The sequence below is a fragment of the Neofelis nebulosa genome, chromosome 8, assembly GCF_028018385.1.
Source record: "Neofelis nebulosa isolate mNeoNeb1 chromosome 8, mNeoNeb1.pri, whole genome shotgun sequence".
Classification (NCBI taxonomy): domain Eukaryota; kingdom Metazoa; phylum Chordata; class Mammalia; order Carnivora; family Felidae; genus Neofelis; species Neofelis nebulosa.
In genome coordinates, this window is record NC_080789.1 from 79,629,961 (window position 1) to 79,644,762 (window position 14,802).

The following is a 14,802-nucleotide window of genomic DNA, read 5'->3' on the forward strand; positions in this document are numbered from 1 at the left end:
GGAAATGTAATAAATATAGAGGGTTTGGCTTGAAGGGGTTCTCACTGGCTAATTTTGGAACGATTTGAATGCCAAAATATTTAGGTACAGAAATGAATTACAAAGGCTTTTAAAAATAAGAACTCATGAATGATGAAAGAAAGCGAAAAGAGGAAGAGAGTGAGAAAGAAGAGGAGGGGAAGGAAAAGAGACTCTTGCTCACAGCAGAATGCCATGTGTCAGTGTAAGTGTGCAGAGGGTGCTAGACTTAGAAGATCATTATTTTTCAGCCATCACAGTAAAGCAAGGATCCTCAGTGGATTTTAAACCTAGGGGAAATTTTTTATAATGAGTACAATATTTCCATTGTCTTAAAATGTCTTTCCACAGACTTCATATTCGCTCCAAGAGAGAAAAAGTGATTATATAGTAGAGACATCCAGCAAAACTTTGATGGATGATCAGATTACATCACCAGTCATCATGTGCCTATCCTCAGATGTGGTATCCTGAAAAGGACATGACATGAAGTCGTCTGTGTGGTTTTCTGAGTGAGAAAATATAAAACGAACATTCCTGGGAGCACCTGGGTGGCTCAGTCGGTTAAGCGTCCGACTTCGGCTCAGGTCATGATCTCACGGTTCGTGAGTTCGAGCCCCACATCCATCTCTGTGCTCACAGCTCAGAGCCTGGAGCCTCCTTTGGATTCTGTGTCTCCCTCTCTGCCCCTCTCCCATTCACGCTCTCTCGCTCTCTCAAAAATAAATAAACATTAAAAAAAATTTAAGTGGACATTCCTAGATATTATATATGGAATATATAGAACATATAATAATATTGTATATTATACAATACAATTGTAATTGTAATTGTATAATATTGTATAATTGTATAATATGTATAATTGTATTGTATAATATACAATATTATTATATGTTCTATATATTCCATATATAATATCTAGGAATGTCCACTTAAATTTTTTAAAAATAATATATAATATTATTATATTATTATATGTTCTATATATTCCATGTCTTTTTCTCCAGCTTTATCAATATATAATTGAAATTAACATTGTGTAAATTTAAAGTGTAATGTGATTGATATGTGTATATATAGTGAAATGATTATTATAATGAAGGCAGTTACATCATTTACCTCACATAATTGCCTTTTTTTGTTGTTCTTGTGGTGACAGCATTTAAGATCTATTAGCAACTTTCAAGTGCACAATAAACTATAAGTTACCATGCTGTAGATTAGATCCCCAGAACTTACTCATCTTAAAATTGAAAGTTTGTACCCTTGGACCAACATCTCATTTCCTTCCACCTACCTGTGGCAACCACCATTCTGTTTCTATCATTTGGTTTTTTTAGATTCCACGTATAAGTGAGATCATACTATATTTGTCTTTCTCTGACTTATTTCACTTAGTATGCTCTCAGGTTTAAAATGGCAGGATTTGGGGCGCCTGGGTGGCTCATTTGGTTGAGCATCTGACTTCAGCTCAGGTCATGATCTCACAGTTTGTGAGTTCGAGCCCCGCGTCAGGCTCTGTGCTGACAGCTCGGGGCCTGGAGCCTGCTTTCGAGTCTGTGTCTCCATCTCTCTCTGCCTCTCCCCTGCTCATCCTCTGCCACTCTCTCTGTCAAAAATAAATAAACTTTAAAAAAATTAAAATAAAATAAAATAAAATAAAATAAAATAAAATAAAATGGCAGGATTTTCTTTTCCATGGCTGAATAATATTCCTGTGTGTGTGTGTGTGTGTGTGTGTGTGTGTGTGTGTGACAGTGACAATTTCGTTATCCATTCATCTGTCAATGGACAGTTAGTTTGTTTCCTTATCTTGGCTGCTGTAAATATGCTGCTATGAACATGAGGGTGCAGATATCTATTTGAGATAGTGATTCGATATCCTTTAGATATATACCCAGAAATGGAATTGCTGCATCATATGGCAGTTCTATTTTTAATTTTTTGAGAAACTTCCATACTGTTTTCTAGAATGTCTATACCAATTTACATTTCCACCAGCAGTGCACAAAGTTTTCCTTTTCTCAACATCCTTGCCCACATGTATTATCTCTTGTCTTTTTGATGATAGCCGTGTTAGTAAGTGTCAGGTGATAGCTCATTCTAGTTTTGATTTGCATTTCCTGATGATCAGTGATGCTAGGTACCTTTTCATGTACCTGTTGGCCATTTGTACATCTTTGGAAAAACATCTATTTAGGTCCTTTGACAATTTTTTAATCCAATTATTTGCATTTTTTTTCCTAATGAGTTGTATGAATTTCTTATATATTTTCAGTGTTAACCTCTTATCAAATACATTGTTTGCAAATATTTTCTCCCATTCTCTAGGTTACCTTTTCATTTTGTTGAATTTTTTCTTTGGCTGTTCAGAAGCTTTTAAAAATAAGTTCCACTTCTTTCTTTTGACCTTTGTTGCTTGTGCTTTTCATGTCATATCTAAAAAAACCATAGCGAACCTCAGGGTCAAGGACTTTTTTCCCTATGTTTGCTTCTAGGAATTTTACGTTTCAGTTAGTTTCTGTGAGTGGTAGAAGATAGAGGTCTAGTCATTCTTTTGCATGTGAATATTCAGTTTTTCCAAGACTGTTTATCAAAGAGATTATCATTTCTCCTTTGAGTATTTTTTGGCTCCCTTGTCAAGTATTAGGTTGATCATATGTGTCTGGGTTTATTTTTGGGTTTTTGCTTCTGTCCCATTGGTCTAGGTGCCTGCTTTTATGCTAGTACTATACTGTTTTGATTACTGTAGCTTTGTGGTATAGTTTGGAGTCAGGAAGTGTGATGCCTCCAGCTTTGTTTTTGTTTCTAAAGTTTGCTTTACACTCGGGGTCATTTGTGGTTCTGTATGAATTTTGGGACAGTTTATTCTATTTCTGTGAAAAATGTCATTGGAATTTTGACAGGGATTACATTGAATTTATAAATTGCTTTGGGTAATATGGATATTTTAACAATACTAGCTCTTCTGATCCATGAACATGAGAAAGCTTTCCTTTTTATACTTGTTTTCTTTGATTTCTTTCATTAATGTCTTATAGTTTTCAGCATGTAGGTCTTTCATCTCCGTCATCCAGTTGATCTCTAAGTATTTTATTGTTTTTGATGCTATTGTTCATGGGATTATTTTCTTTTTTTCTTTTTCAGATAGTTCATTGTTAGTGTATAAATGCAACTGATTTTTTATGTTGACTTTGTATCCTGCAACTTTACTGAATTCATTTATTTGTTCTAACAATTTTTTGATTGGAGTCTTTGCAGTTTTCTATACATAACATCATGTCTGCAAACAGAGATCGTTTTACTTCTTTTACAATTTGAATGCCATTTCTTTTTCTTCCCTGGTTGCTCAATTTATGTATTTTTCTATTTTGTTTCCATTAATTATAGTAGCTGTAGTTATTTTCAATACTTCTGTCTTCTGTCTTAATTTATATACTAAAGTTAAATAATTAAATAATGAATATACCATCATATTAAAGTATGGTGATGTATTACTATATATACTTACCTTTACCAGTACATTTTATACTTCATATGTATATGCCATGTCTTTATTTTCATGTTGTTGTGGTCACTTCTGGGAGATTTGCCTCAAATTTATCTTCCAGTTATTATACTAAGTTTTTTTTATTTTTGCTAGTGTGTATTTAATATCAAAAGTTTTCTTGTTTCTTTGATAATCCCTTTGTATCGTCTCCTCTTGTTTTATGGATGCACTATCTTTTTCTGTCTCTCTGAGGATGTGAATGATGTTTTAAAGCTAATTTTTCTCCCAGAGCTGTCTGTTTCTTCCACGATCTTTGTTTTGGTCTGTGTCTTTCATGTTACAGACTTTCCTTTCTACTGTCTCAATTGTATCTCACAAAACTATCTCATTGTGAAATATTTCCAACAAATATTTATTGAGTGCCTACTTTGTGCAATATATCATGGGGGATATAAAAGAGAGAACATAGTCCCTACTCTAAAGCAGTAGTTGAAGACCCAGGAAAAGATACATGTAAAACATAAACGAAGTGGTTATACAGGAAATCTCATTGTAACATATGTTTTGTTTATTAGAAAGTAGAAGGAAGAGGGGGAAAAAAAAGAAGAGGGAGAGGGGGAGAGAGAAGATGAAGAAGAGCTTTAAAACAAAAAAAGAAAACCTAGTGTAGTGTTGTAATGTCAAAGATGTGATAGAATATGTACTACGGGAGTCAAAAGCCAAGGGAGGTGTTTTTTATGGCTTGGGTGATTGGGGGAAGATGGAACAAGCCAGGCTCAGTCTGGTCTTTGAAGGACAGACACCCATTAAAGGCAGAGAGCAAAAGGGAGGCTATTGCAGAACATGGGGAAAATACAAGCCTAAATATGGATATGAGATTAAGGAGTGTGTGTTGTATGGTGATGGATTCCAAATGTCCATATCACCTAGGAAGCTTTTAGGTCTTGGGTGAGGCCTGGAAATGTGTATTTAAAAAATATGCCCCAGGTGCTTCTTAGGTAGTCAGCCAAGTGTGGGTTCTTTTAAAAGAATAAGATGGAAAAATAAGCTGGGGACAGACTGTAGGAGGCTTAAATTCTGGGCTAAGACGATATTATGCCATATCCAAGAGAGCTGTTGAATGTTTTTCCTTAAGGGCCGTGACCTCATACACTTGAGTGTTACCAGGAATTAACATCACAGGCAAGAGGAGCTAAAAGGGGTGGAGCCAGAAGCACTGGAAGGTTACTTTATTGACTGGGAATCAGCTCAGAAGGCCTTGTTCTGGTGTTAGAATCGCAGTTGATGGAAATAGCACATAGGAGAAAAGCATATTTTAAAATCAAGAATAATGATTGTGGAGAGGACATTGTTGCATCTGATCTTAGCCAAAAGGCTGGAAGTGATTGGAGAGGACATTGTTGAAGAAGCCAAAAGTTTAGCCTGGTTGACTGGGAGAATGGTAGAACTAGTGATGAAGATGAGGGGACGAGAGGATCTTTTAGGTAAAATGTTAAACCCGGGGTTAGATGTGTTGAGTTTGAGGTAAATTATTCAAATAGAAAAAGGCTAGTAGGCATAGAGGAAGGTTGGACCTAAAGGTATCGATGTTGGGTCTTTGGTATAAAATGATGCTGAAGCCACAGGTAGTGAGACTTACAGAGGAGGAGAGGAACAAGAGCAGGGCACTTGTGCTGCCCAAGATCTCGATTTGGGGGACGCTGTATGTGATATATGCTTAATGAAACAGCAGAAAGGAAAGGAGGCAGAGAAGAGCACCATGGTCAAAGAACTACACAGACCAGAGGCTTATAATGTCTTAAATTTTCTTTACTATCTTGCAGAGGTGGGTGTTAATGGAGTACACAGAAATGTATCGCTGTCTGACTGAGCATCATTGCTCTGTGTTTGTAGCAGTGCTGCATTTTTGTATCTTCTGCCTAAAATGTTTTTACTGTAACCTGATCACATCATCACTTATTGTCTGATTTAAGAATTGTCACTGGACTCTCGTTATATTTTCCTCCTTTCCCTATGACAACCCCAAAAAGACAGTTGGGCAGAATTGGAATGCTCCTTGCCATCAGCTGCCGAGGAACAGGGGAGGGCGCTGAAGGAGGTCCGCACGGTGGCTCACACTGAAGCACAGTGCTGGGTCAGCCAGATTACTTTCTAGATTGCAGTACATGTCGTGCAGGTGAGCTTATAGACTGGTTTGTGTCTAAATGCTGTTTTTAACTTGACAGGTATCAGCCCTTCAGAAAATAAAGAATTGGCATTATTTTGATTGTTCATCATTTTAATTACTTATATTAACTTTGCACCATCTGTACATCTTTAATGTGTTTATAGACAATATTCTTATTCCTACCATTATTCCATTTTAGAAGCAAAGGTGAGGAATAAGAGTCACAATGACTCTTGCTAAAAGAGAGTTAATCAACTGGATCACCAACCAAAGCATCTCAGCCACACATAGCCTAAGGCACTTCATAATAAGTTCTTGCAAGGAACTTGGACTCCTGGAAGCAGATGAGAAAATACTCTCCATTTCTCTTTGTTGGACTTTATATGGTAGTGATTCTTATCATTAGCTGTTAGTCTTTGAACTGGAGACATTCGTTTTTATGAGGATTATCAGTGATCACAGTAAATAGATCTATGGAAAACCTTTCATATTTACAAAGATATATTTTCAGGAAACGTGATGGAATAAGTACATAATTCAATACCAAGTTTCCTCTGTTATTCCCATAGATGTAGGTATTTCTGAAGTTTCTGTACCAGCCCTCCTGGAATCATATGAGAAGTTCAAGATCTTTCTGCAATAGAGAACAGAAAGCTGGTGGAAAAACTTAGAAAATTGTTTTCCTCTTGCTCATTTTATAGTCCATTTGTACCATATTCAACGCATGTATGCCAGCAAGGCATGTTCATTTCTACTTGAGGGCATCATCTGCTTTGGTAGGAGCAGGGACAACTTTTATTCCACTAGTTAAATAAGGAATTGGAATTGAAGACCTAACTTAACTAGCAGCATATTTCCAAAGTAAAGAAAAAAAAAAATAGGTTTAAGGCTCCTTATTGGCTGGTGTCCTAGGCCACTCCCCAGTTGGCCTGCCTTTTTAATTGGGCTGTGGCTGACTCTTAAAACCCTTCATCATTAAGACGGAGTAGTACATCACTTCTGAAGGCAGAGATGATAAAATGAACGGAGTACTCACACACTTTCATCCAGGACCACACCTGAAAAGGTACACCTCCTTTTTGTACTCAGAATATGGGATATCCTGAGTCAGCCACAACTGTAGGTGGTGCTCTTTCCCTAACTGCACTTTGAAGATTCCACCCACTCATTTCTCCTCTCCAGTGAGTATTCTTTGCTTGGCTGCATTATTATAGGCCTTGGTGAGATGGGATGTCTTGCCTTTAAATAAAGTCTGAAGTGCTGGTTAATACCTTGGACCAGATGTTCCCATTTCTGAACCAAGTTCGTGTTGTACAACTTCGCATTTAAAGTGATTTACTACAACTTAAAAGTGACCAGGGCAGGCAATGAGCCTGGCAAAGATTCTATCCAAGGAAAAGGAAAGGAAATCCATGGAAAGGAAAGAAATTCTTCCAGTAAGTAAATGTTAAAGGGACAATGATAGATAAAATTAAAATTGCATTTTGAAGAGCTACCGTGAGTTGTTCTTGTTAACTTTTACAACAGTATACGGTAGTATCCAATGCAAAATGTCATGTTGCACTTCAAGATAATATATTATTCAACAAATATTTATTTAGTCTCAGCTCTTTCTAAGCACTATCTGGACATTGGAGGAAGCCTTTTGAACTGAATAGACGTTGTGTCTACCCCAAAGCATATTATCTGTTCAGGACTGTCATCCAGGTTCTCTGCCACCCAACCAAACTTGAGAACCGCTGTAACCAGGTGAAAGGGGGGCTATTTCACAAGCTCAGCTTGTCTGGACTTGGAATCATGCCTGGGAATAGAAGCGGTTGTTCTAGTTGGAGAAATCTGATAGAGCGGATTATTTGAATAGGTGACTTTCCACTTTAGAGGATTCAGCAATGACTGCAGTTTTCTCCTTATCCAAGAAGATCTCCTTCAGACTGGTATTTCAAAACTTGTTGCCGTGAACAGCACTCAGGGAATATAGCTGATATGTGCCATTTTGACAACCAGGAAACCTGAGTCTCAAGGGAATGGATCAAAAATTCGAGACTCATTAGAAATTATTCATGGCAACAGCATCAGAGATGAAACAGCAGAATCTAGAGAAGGCAGTTTCGAATTCTGGGTGGCACCAAGTGCCTTGTGGCAGTGCTGTTCCACGACAGCAGGGGAGGAGGTGCAACTAGGGGAGGGCATATATGTCATGGGGCACAATTTTATGCTGGTTCCTGCTGCCCAGCTCTCTTACTTCTTGACAGTGCCCATGCCTGACTTCCCACCTTCCTTTCAGTTCTGTGGGCAGTCTCAAGTCTCTCTAATAAATTCCTTTTCTACTTACATTAGCCAGAGTTGGTTTCTGTTGCTTGCAATCAAGAATGCTCACTGATGTGGGAAACAAACTGATACTTTGCTCCTAGGTGGGTTGCCCCAGATGAACTATTATTCTCTGTTCATAAACCAAATTTGACATGAGACAAGGCAGAAACATTTTCTTCTTTACGTGGTTCTTAGGAGAAACACATGTATGCCAAACTTAAACAGGGTCGAACCATTCTCTTTTGGTTGGGGCAGACTACTTATTGCAGAGACTAGACTATCTGACAATTGAAGAAGGGCACCTGCAATTTGTTGGAAACCTACCATAAAATAAGCACTTTGTTAGATGTTGTCTCCTACCTGATAATTCCTTACATCCATTGTGTACATTAAGCATTATTATTCCTGTTTTACAGAAGCGTGAGAAATTAAGGCACTCCCATAAAATCCTACAGTTAGTATGTGGTGAGGAGTGACTCCAAAGTTTATTCCCTCTCTACTGCCTCTCAGTGTATGTATAGGAAATCAGGTTTGCATCATTCAGAATTTATCCGGTCTGGTGTATTAGGGCTAGTGCCCCAAAGTTAATGTGATTTGGGGAAGGGGGAGTGAGTATGGGGACTAAGGACACTGCTCTCACAGTGTGCCAATATCCCAATCCCCAAGGTGCAGGAACCATGCCAGGTCTGGTACTTCAGTCATCCTGTGAGACTCTGCTTTCTAGAACCTAGTATTAGGAAAACCACAATCTTATATTTCCCCTCATTTCCTGAGACATAAATCTGTAGTAAACAAAAGTTCAAATGCATTCTGGCATTTTTCTGTCTCTATCATCGCTGTTTATTTTCCTTTAGAATTGACTCACTTGAAGGCCTCCTAGTCAGTGTTAATGAGCTGTGACATTGTTTAAAATATAAAATTCTGAAAGTTTCAACATTTTCTTCAGTACCTTGTGGAAATGTAGAAATCTGTGAGAAATATGGAGGTGTCAATATTAGAAACATAATGGGTCAGATTATTTTCTTTTGAAAGAGGAAAGTGTGGGGGCACCTGGGTGGCTCAGTCAGTTTAAGGGTCCAACTTTGGCTCAGGTCATAATCTCACCATTTGTGAGTTCCAGCCCTGCCGTCAGGCTCTGTGGTGAACTTCGTTCTCTCTCTCTCTCTCTCTCTCTCTCTCTCTCTCTCTCTCTCTCTCTCTCTCTTTCTCTCTCTTTCTCTCTCTCTCTCTCTCTCTCTCTCTCTCTCTCTCTCTCTCTCTCCCCGCCGCCCGGCCCCTTGCTCATACTCTGTCTCTGTCTCTGTCTCACAAATAAATAAACATTAAAAAATATATATATAAAAAAAAAAGAAAGAAAGAGGGAAGTGTGACAAAGATCATTAGGAATAGAAATTGAGGGCTGCCTGGCTGGCTGAGTCAGTAGAGCATGTGACTCTTGATCTCAGGGTTGTAAGTTCAAGTCCCACACTGGGTGTAGAGATTACATAAAATAAAATAAATAAAATAAAATAAAATGATAAATTACATATTCTACACAAGACTATAGTAACTTTCATTTTGATAAGTGACATAGGAGTGTTAACTTTCATTCTACTTATTTGAAAACTACAGGTAGAAAGCTTGTCTTACTTGAAAGTATGTCCTTCTTGGGGCACCTGGGTAGGTCAGCTGGTTGAGCATCCGACTAGGGCTCGGGTCATGATCTCAGTTTGTGAGTTTGAGCCCCGCATCGGACTCTGCACTGACAGCTCAAAGCCTGGAGTCTGCTTCGGATTCTGGGTCTCCATGTTTCTGTCCTTCCCATGCTCGTGCTCTGCTTCTCTCTCTCTCTCTCAAAAATAAACATCAAAAAATTTTTTTAAAAAAAGAAAGTATGTCCTTCTTAATTAGGGCACATACCTGTCTTATACTTTGAAACATAAAGACATACAGACCTTGTGCTGTTAATTAAAGGATAGGTGTTGTGCACACAGAAGCACAAGAGAGGAAAAGTCAGCATCAGATGTGAGAAAGAAATAGATCACCTCCAAGATTCCTTCTCTTTCTAAGATTCTGTGAGAGTTTGAATACGGAGAGTAAATAAGAACTGAATTTTTTTCAGAATGATGTAGCTTGTATATTTTCAAACTATTATGCTTAAAAATAGCTATGATATGAACTCAGTGGCTTAGACTCAGGTTTGCATCCACTAGGCATTTGATTTCAGGGACTATCCTCCCCATCCCTTCCACTTTGTTTTTATTAAGTCATCTACATTTTTAACATAAGAAAACTTTCTACAAGTGAGAAAGCATCATCAAATTTATAGGTTACATTTATATGTCCATAAAGCCCTTTTTGGAACAATGGGTAATTCTTTATTAAATATATTCAGGCATTATCTCAGGTTAATACTTGTTAATGTGCTCATTTGTAGTAATAGATGTGTTTATTCTTTACTCAGTGGGTCAACTCTACCATAGGTGATTGAATTTGATAACTGCAAACATTTATAAATGCAGAGCAAAGACAGTTTCTCAACACATCAGTTAAATGTGCACAAAGGATTTGCATTTCTGCAAAACTGTTCCTCAGAATCATTCAAGAGTGTTTTTAAGTCTGGACATGACTTTCTGCCCTTGGGCTCTGTTTTCAACGCCTCATTTTTATATTCAACTTGAAATCCAATTTTCATGAATGTCTGGGTTTAAAATAGGCTATGGGTTTAAATAGAGGAACAGGGGGCACGTGGGTGGCGCAGTTGGTTAAGCGTCCGACTTCAGCCAGGTCACGATCTCGCGGTCCGTGAGTTCGAGCCCCGCGTCAGGCTCTGGGCTGATGGCTCGGAGCCTGGAGCCTGTTTCCGATTCTGTGTCTCCCTCTCTCTCTGACCCTCCCGCATTCATGCTCTGTCTCTCTCTGTCCCAAAAATAAATAAAAAAACGTTGAAAAAAAAAATTTAAAAAATAAAAAAATAAATAGAGGAACAGGATTGTTTGTGTAAAACACTAACCAGGCTTTTGACTCCCCAGATCTTTTATTGAGCTGTCATTTTGTGACAGTTATTTGGTGACACCATTAATTTTATTCTGCCATGCAGAGAACCACTAAATTAGAATAATGGATTGTACTTTCAATTAGACTCCATGTAATCTTGTATACCTTAATAACTGAATACATGAGAAAATGCGTAAAGTGCAGTTCTTTATAATGGCCCTATTTTCCCCCTACATGGCATCATAATATTGTAAATGTGATCCCAAGGGAAAGTTTTAACACCATGACACTCTCACAGAGAAATTTAAGTGTTGGATTTTAATATATTTGCTTACTAAACAAAACGCAAATCAAGTAATAAGGGAAGATGGTGGAATGAATGAACTCATCCTCTTGCTTAACTCACTCTCTTTTCAAATGTGTAAAAATGAACAAACATCACCAGACACATTTATTTATTAAGGAAAAACGTGCAAGTCTAAGAAAAAGAGAAAGAAAAAAGAAAAATTCAATACTAAAAACCTATTTGAAACCACAGCTCTGTGGCCTATCTTGATGGATATAAAGTAACATTATTGTTTATATGAAATAACATTAAAGAGAAAAATGGGAAAAAAATCAGAAAGGACTGACTAAATACTTAGAATGTGTGCCCAGCATATATGTAAATCCCAAATATGTATATACCTTCAAGGTGCTTTACCATTTTAATTCCCAGCATCAATACCATTTTGCAGTCCCTGCATATCCAATGTGATAAGTGATTATATAGGATAGTATGCCTGATTTTAGAGGCAAACACATGTAGAACTTTAAAAGGTATTTAAATTATTTTATTATTTTAAAGATTTTGGTATTGTTCCTGGTCTCCTAATGATGTATTCATAATTTTCACGATAACATCGGTAGGTTGCCTTTTTGTTTTGTGGATGATTTCCTTGGCTCTGCAGAAGTGTTTTAGTTTGACGTAGTCCCAATAGTTTATTTTCACTCTTCTTGCTTTTTGTGTGTGATGTCAGATTTAAAAAATCATTGCCAAGATGAATGCCAAGGGGCTTGCCACCTGTTTTCTTCTGGGAGTTTTATGGTTTCAGGTGTTACCTACAAGTCTTTAACCCACTTTGAGTTAGTTTTTGTTTCTGGTGTAAAATAGTGGCCCAGTTTCTCTCTTTGGCATACAGCTGCCCTGTTTTCTCAACACCATTTATTGATGTGACTGTCCTTTCCCCATTGTATATTCTTGGTTCCTTTTGCATAAATTAACTACCTAGGCATGGGTTTTTTTCTGGGTTTTCAATTCTTTTCCATTAATCTGTGTCTGTTTTTAAACTAATACCATGCTGGTTAAATTACTATAGCTTTGTAATATAGTTTGAAATCAGGGCAAATGATGCCTTCAGCTTTGTTCTTCTTTCTCAAGGTTGCTTTAGCTATTCAGAATCTTTTATAGTCCCATACAAATATTAGGATTGTTCATTCTATTTCTGTGAAAAGTGACATTGGAATTTTGATAGGGGTTACAGTGAATCTGTTTATTGCTTTAGATAGTATGGGCTTTTTTCTTTTTTCTTTTTTTTTTCTGAGAGAGAATGTGTGAGCATGAGTAGGGGAGGGGCAGAGGGAGAGAGAGAGAGAGAGAGAGAGAGAGAGAGAGAGAGAGAGAGAGAGAAGGAGAAAATCCTAAGCAGACTCCACACCCCAGCATGGAGCTGACATGGGATTGGATCCCATGATCCTGGGATCATGACCTGAGCCTAAATCAAAAGTTGGATGTTCAACTGACTGAGCCACCCAGGTATTCTAGACATGTTAACAATACTAATTCTTCTACTTCATGAGCACAGAATATCTTTACAATTATTTGTGTCTTCTTTAATTTCTTTCATTAATGTCTCATAGTTTTATATAGGTCTTTTACCTTCTAGGTTAAATTTATAAATTTATAGGCATTTTACTTTTTCGGTGCAGTTGTAAATGGGATTGTTCTCTTAATATCCCTTTCTGATAGTTCATTATTAGTGTATAGAAATGCAACATATTTTTGTATATTGATTTTCTATGTACAACTTTACTGAATTCATTTATTCTAACAGTTTTTTGATGAAATATTTAGGGTTATATATATATTTATATTTATATATTATTTATATATTTATATATAAATAATATTGTGTAATCTGCAAATAGTGACAGTTTTACTTCTTCCTTTTCTATTTGGATGACCTTTCTTCATTTCTTCCTTCCCTCCCTTCTTTTTTCTTTCTTTCCCTTTCTTTTCTTTCTTTCTTTCTTTCTTTCTTTCTTTCTTTCTTTCTTTCTTTCTTTCTTTCTTTCTTTCTTTCCTTACTGCTCTGACTATGGACTTCCAATACTATGTTGAATGAGAGTAGTAAGAATGGCATTTCTCTCTTGTTCCTGACCTTACAGGAAAAGCTTTCAGCTTTTTACAGTTGAGTATGATGTTAACTGTAACGTTGTCAAAATATTACTTTTATCAGGTTTGTTCCCTCTATACCTACTTTGTTGAGTCTTTTAAATCATAAATGGATGTTGAATTTTGTCAAATTGCTTTTTCTAGATCTATTGAGATCATTGTCTGATTTTTATTCTTCATTTTCTTTTTTTTTTTTTTAATTTTTTTTAATGTTTATTTATTTTTGAGACAGAGAGAGACAGAGCATGAACGGGGGAGGGGCAGAGAGAGAGGGAGACACAGAATTGGAAGCAGGCTCCAGGCTCTGAGCCGTCAGCCCAGAGCCCGACGCGGGGCTCGAACTCACGGACTGTGAGATCATGACCTGAGCTGAAGTCGGACGCTTAGCCGACTGAGCCACCCAGGGGCCCCTATTCTTTATTTTCTTAATCTGATGTAGTACATTAACTGACTTACGGGTGTTAAACTATCATTGCATCCCTAGAATAAATCCCACTTGATCATGGTGTATGACCCTCTTAATGTATTATTGAATTTTGTTTGCAAGTATTTTGTTGAAGATCTTTACATCTATGTTCATCAGGGATATTGGCCAATAATTTTCCTTCCCTGGAATGTCTTTGTCTGGTTTTGGTAACAGATAATGCTGGAATCATAAAATGAGTTTGGAAGAATCTCATCCTCTTCTGTTTTTTGGAAGAGTTTGAGAGGATTGGTATTCAATCTTCTTGGAATGGTAGAATTCATTAACAAAACCGTTTGGTCCTGGACTTTGGTTTGTTGGGAGGTTTTTAATAATGAACTCAATCTTCTTACTAGTAATTAGTATGTTCAGATTTTCTATTTCACTATAATTCAGTCTTGGTAAAGTTGTATGTTTCTAGGAATTATCCATTTCTTGTAGGTTGTCCAATTTGTTGACATATAATTTTTCATAGTCATCTCATTATCCTTTGTATTTCTGTGGTATCAGTTGTAACATCTCTTTCGTTTCTGATTTTATATATATGAATCCTCTCCTTTTTCTTGGTGAATCAAGCTAAAGGTGTGTCAAATTTTGTTTATCTTTTCAAAGAACCAGCTCTTAGTGTTACTGATCTTCTCTATTATCTTTTTAGTATCCATTTCATTTATTTTTGCTTTAATCTTTGGTATTTCCTTCCTTCTACAAACTTTGCACTTTGTTCTTTTTCTAGTTCTTTGTGGTGTAAAGTTAGGTTATTTATTTGAGACTTTTCTTGTTTCTTGAGATAGGTATTTATCACTGTGACCTTCCCTCTTAGAACTGATTTTGCTGCATCTCACGAATTTTCGTATGTTATATTTCCATTTTCGTTTGTCTCAAGGTAGTTTTTTATTTCTCTTTTGATTTCTTCTTTGGCCCATTTGTTGTTCAGTAGCATG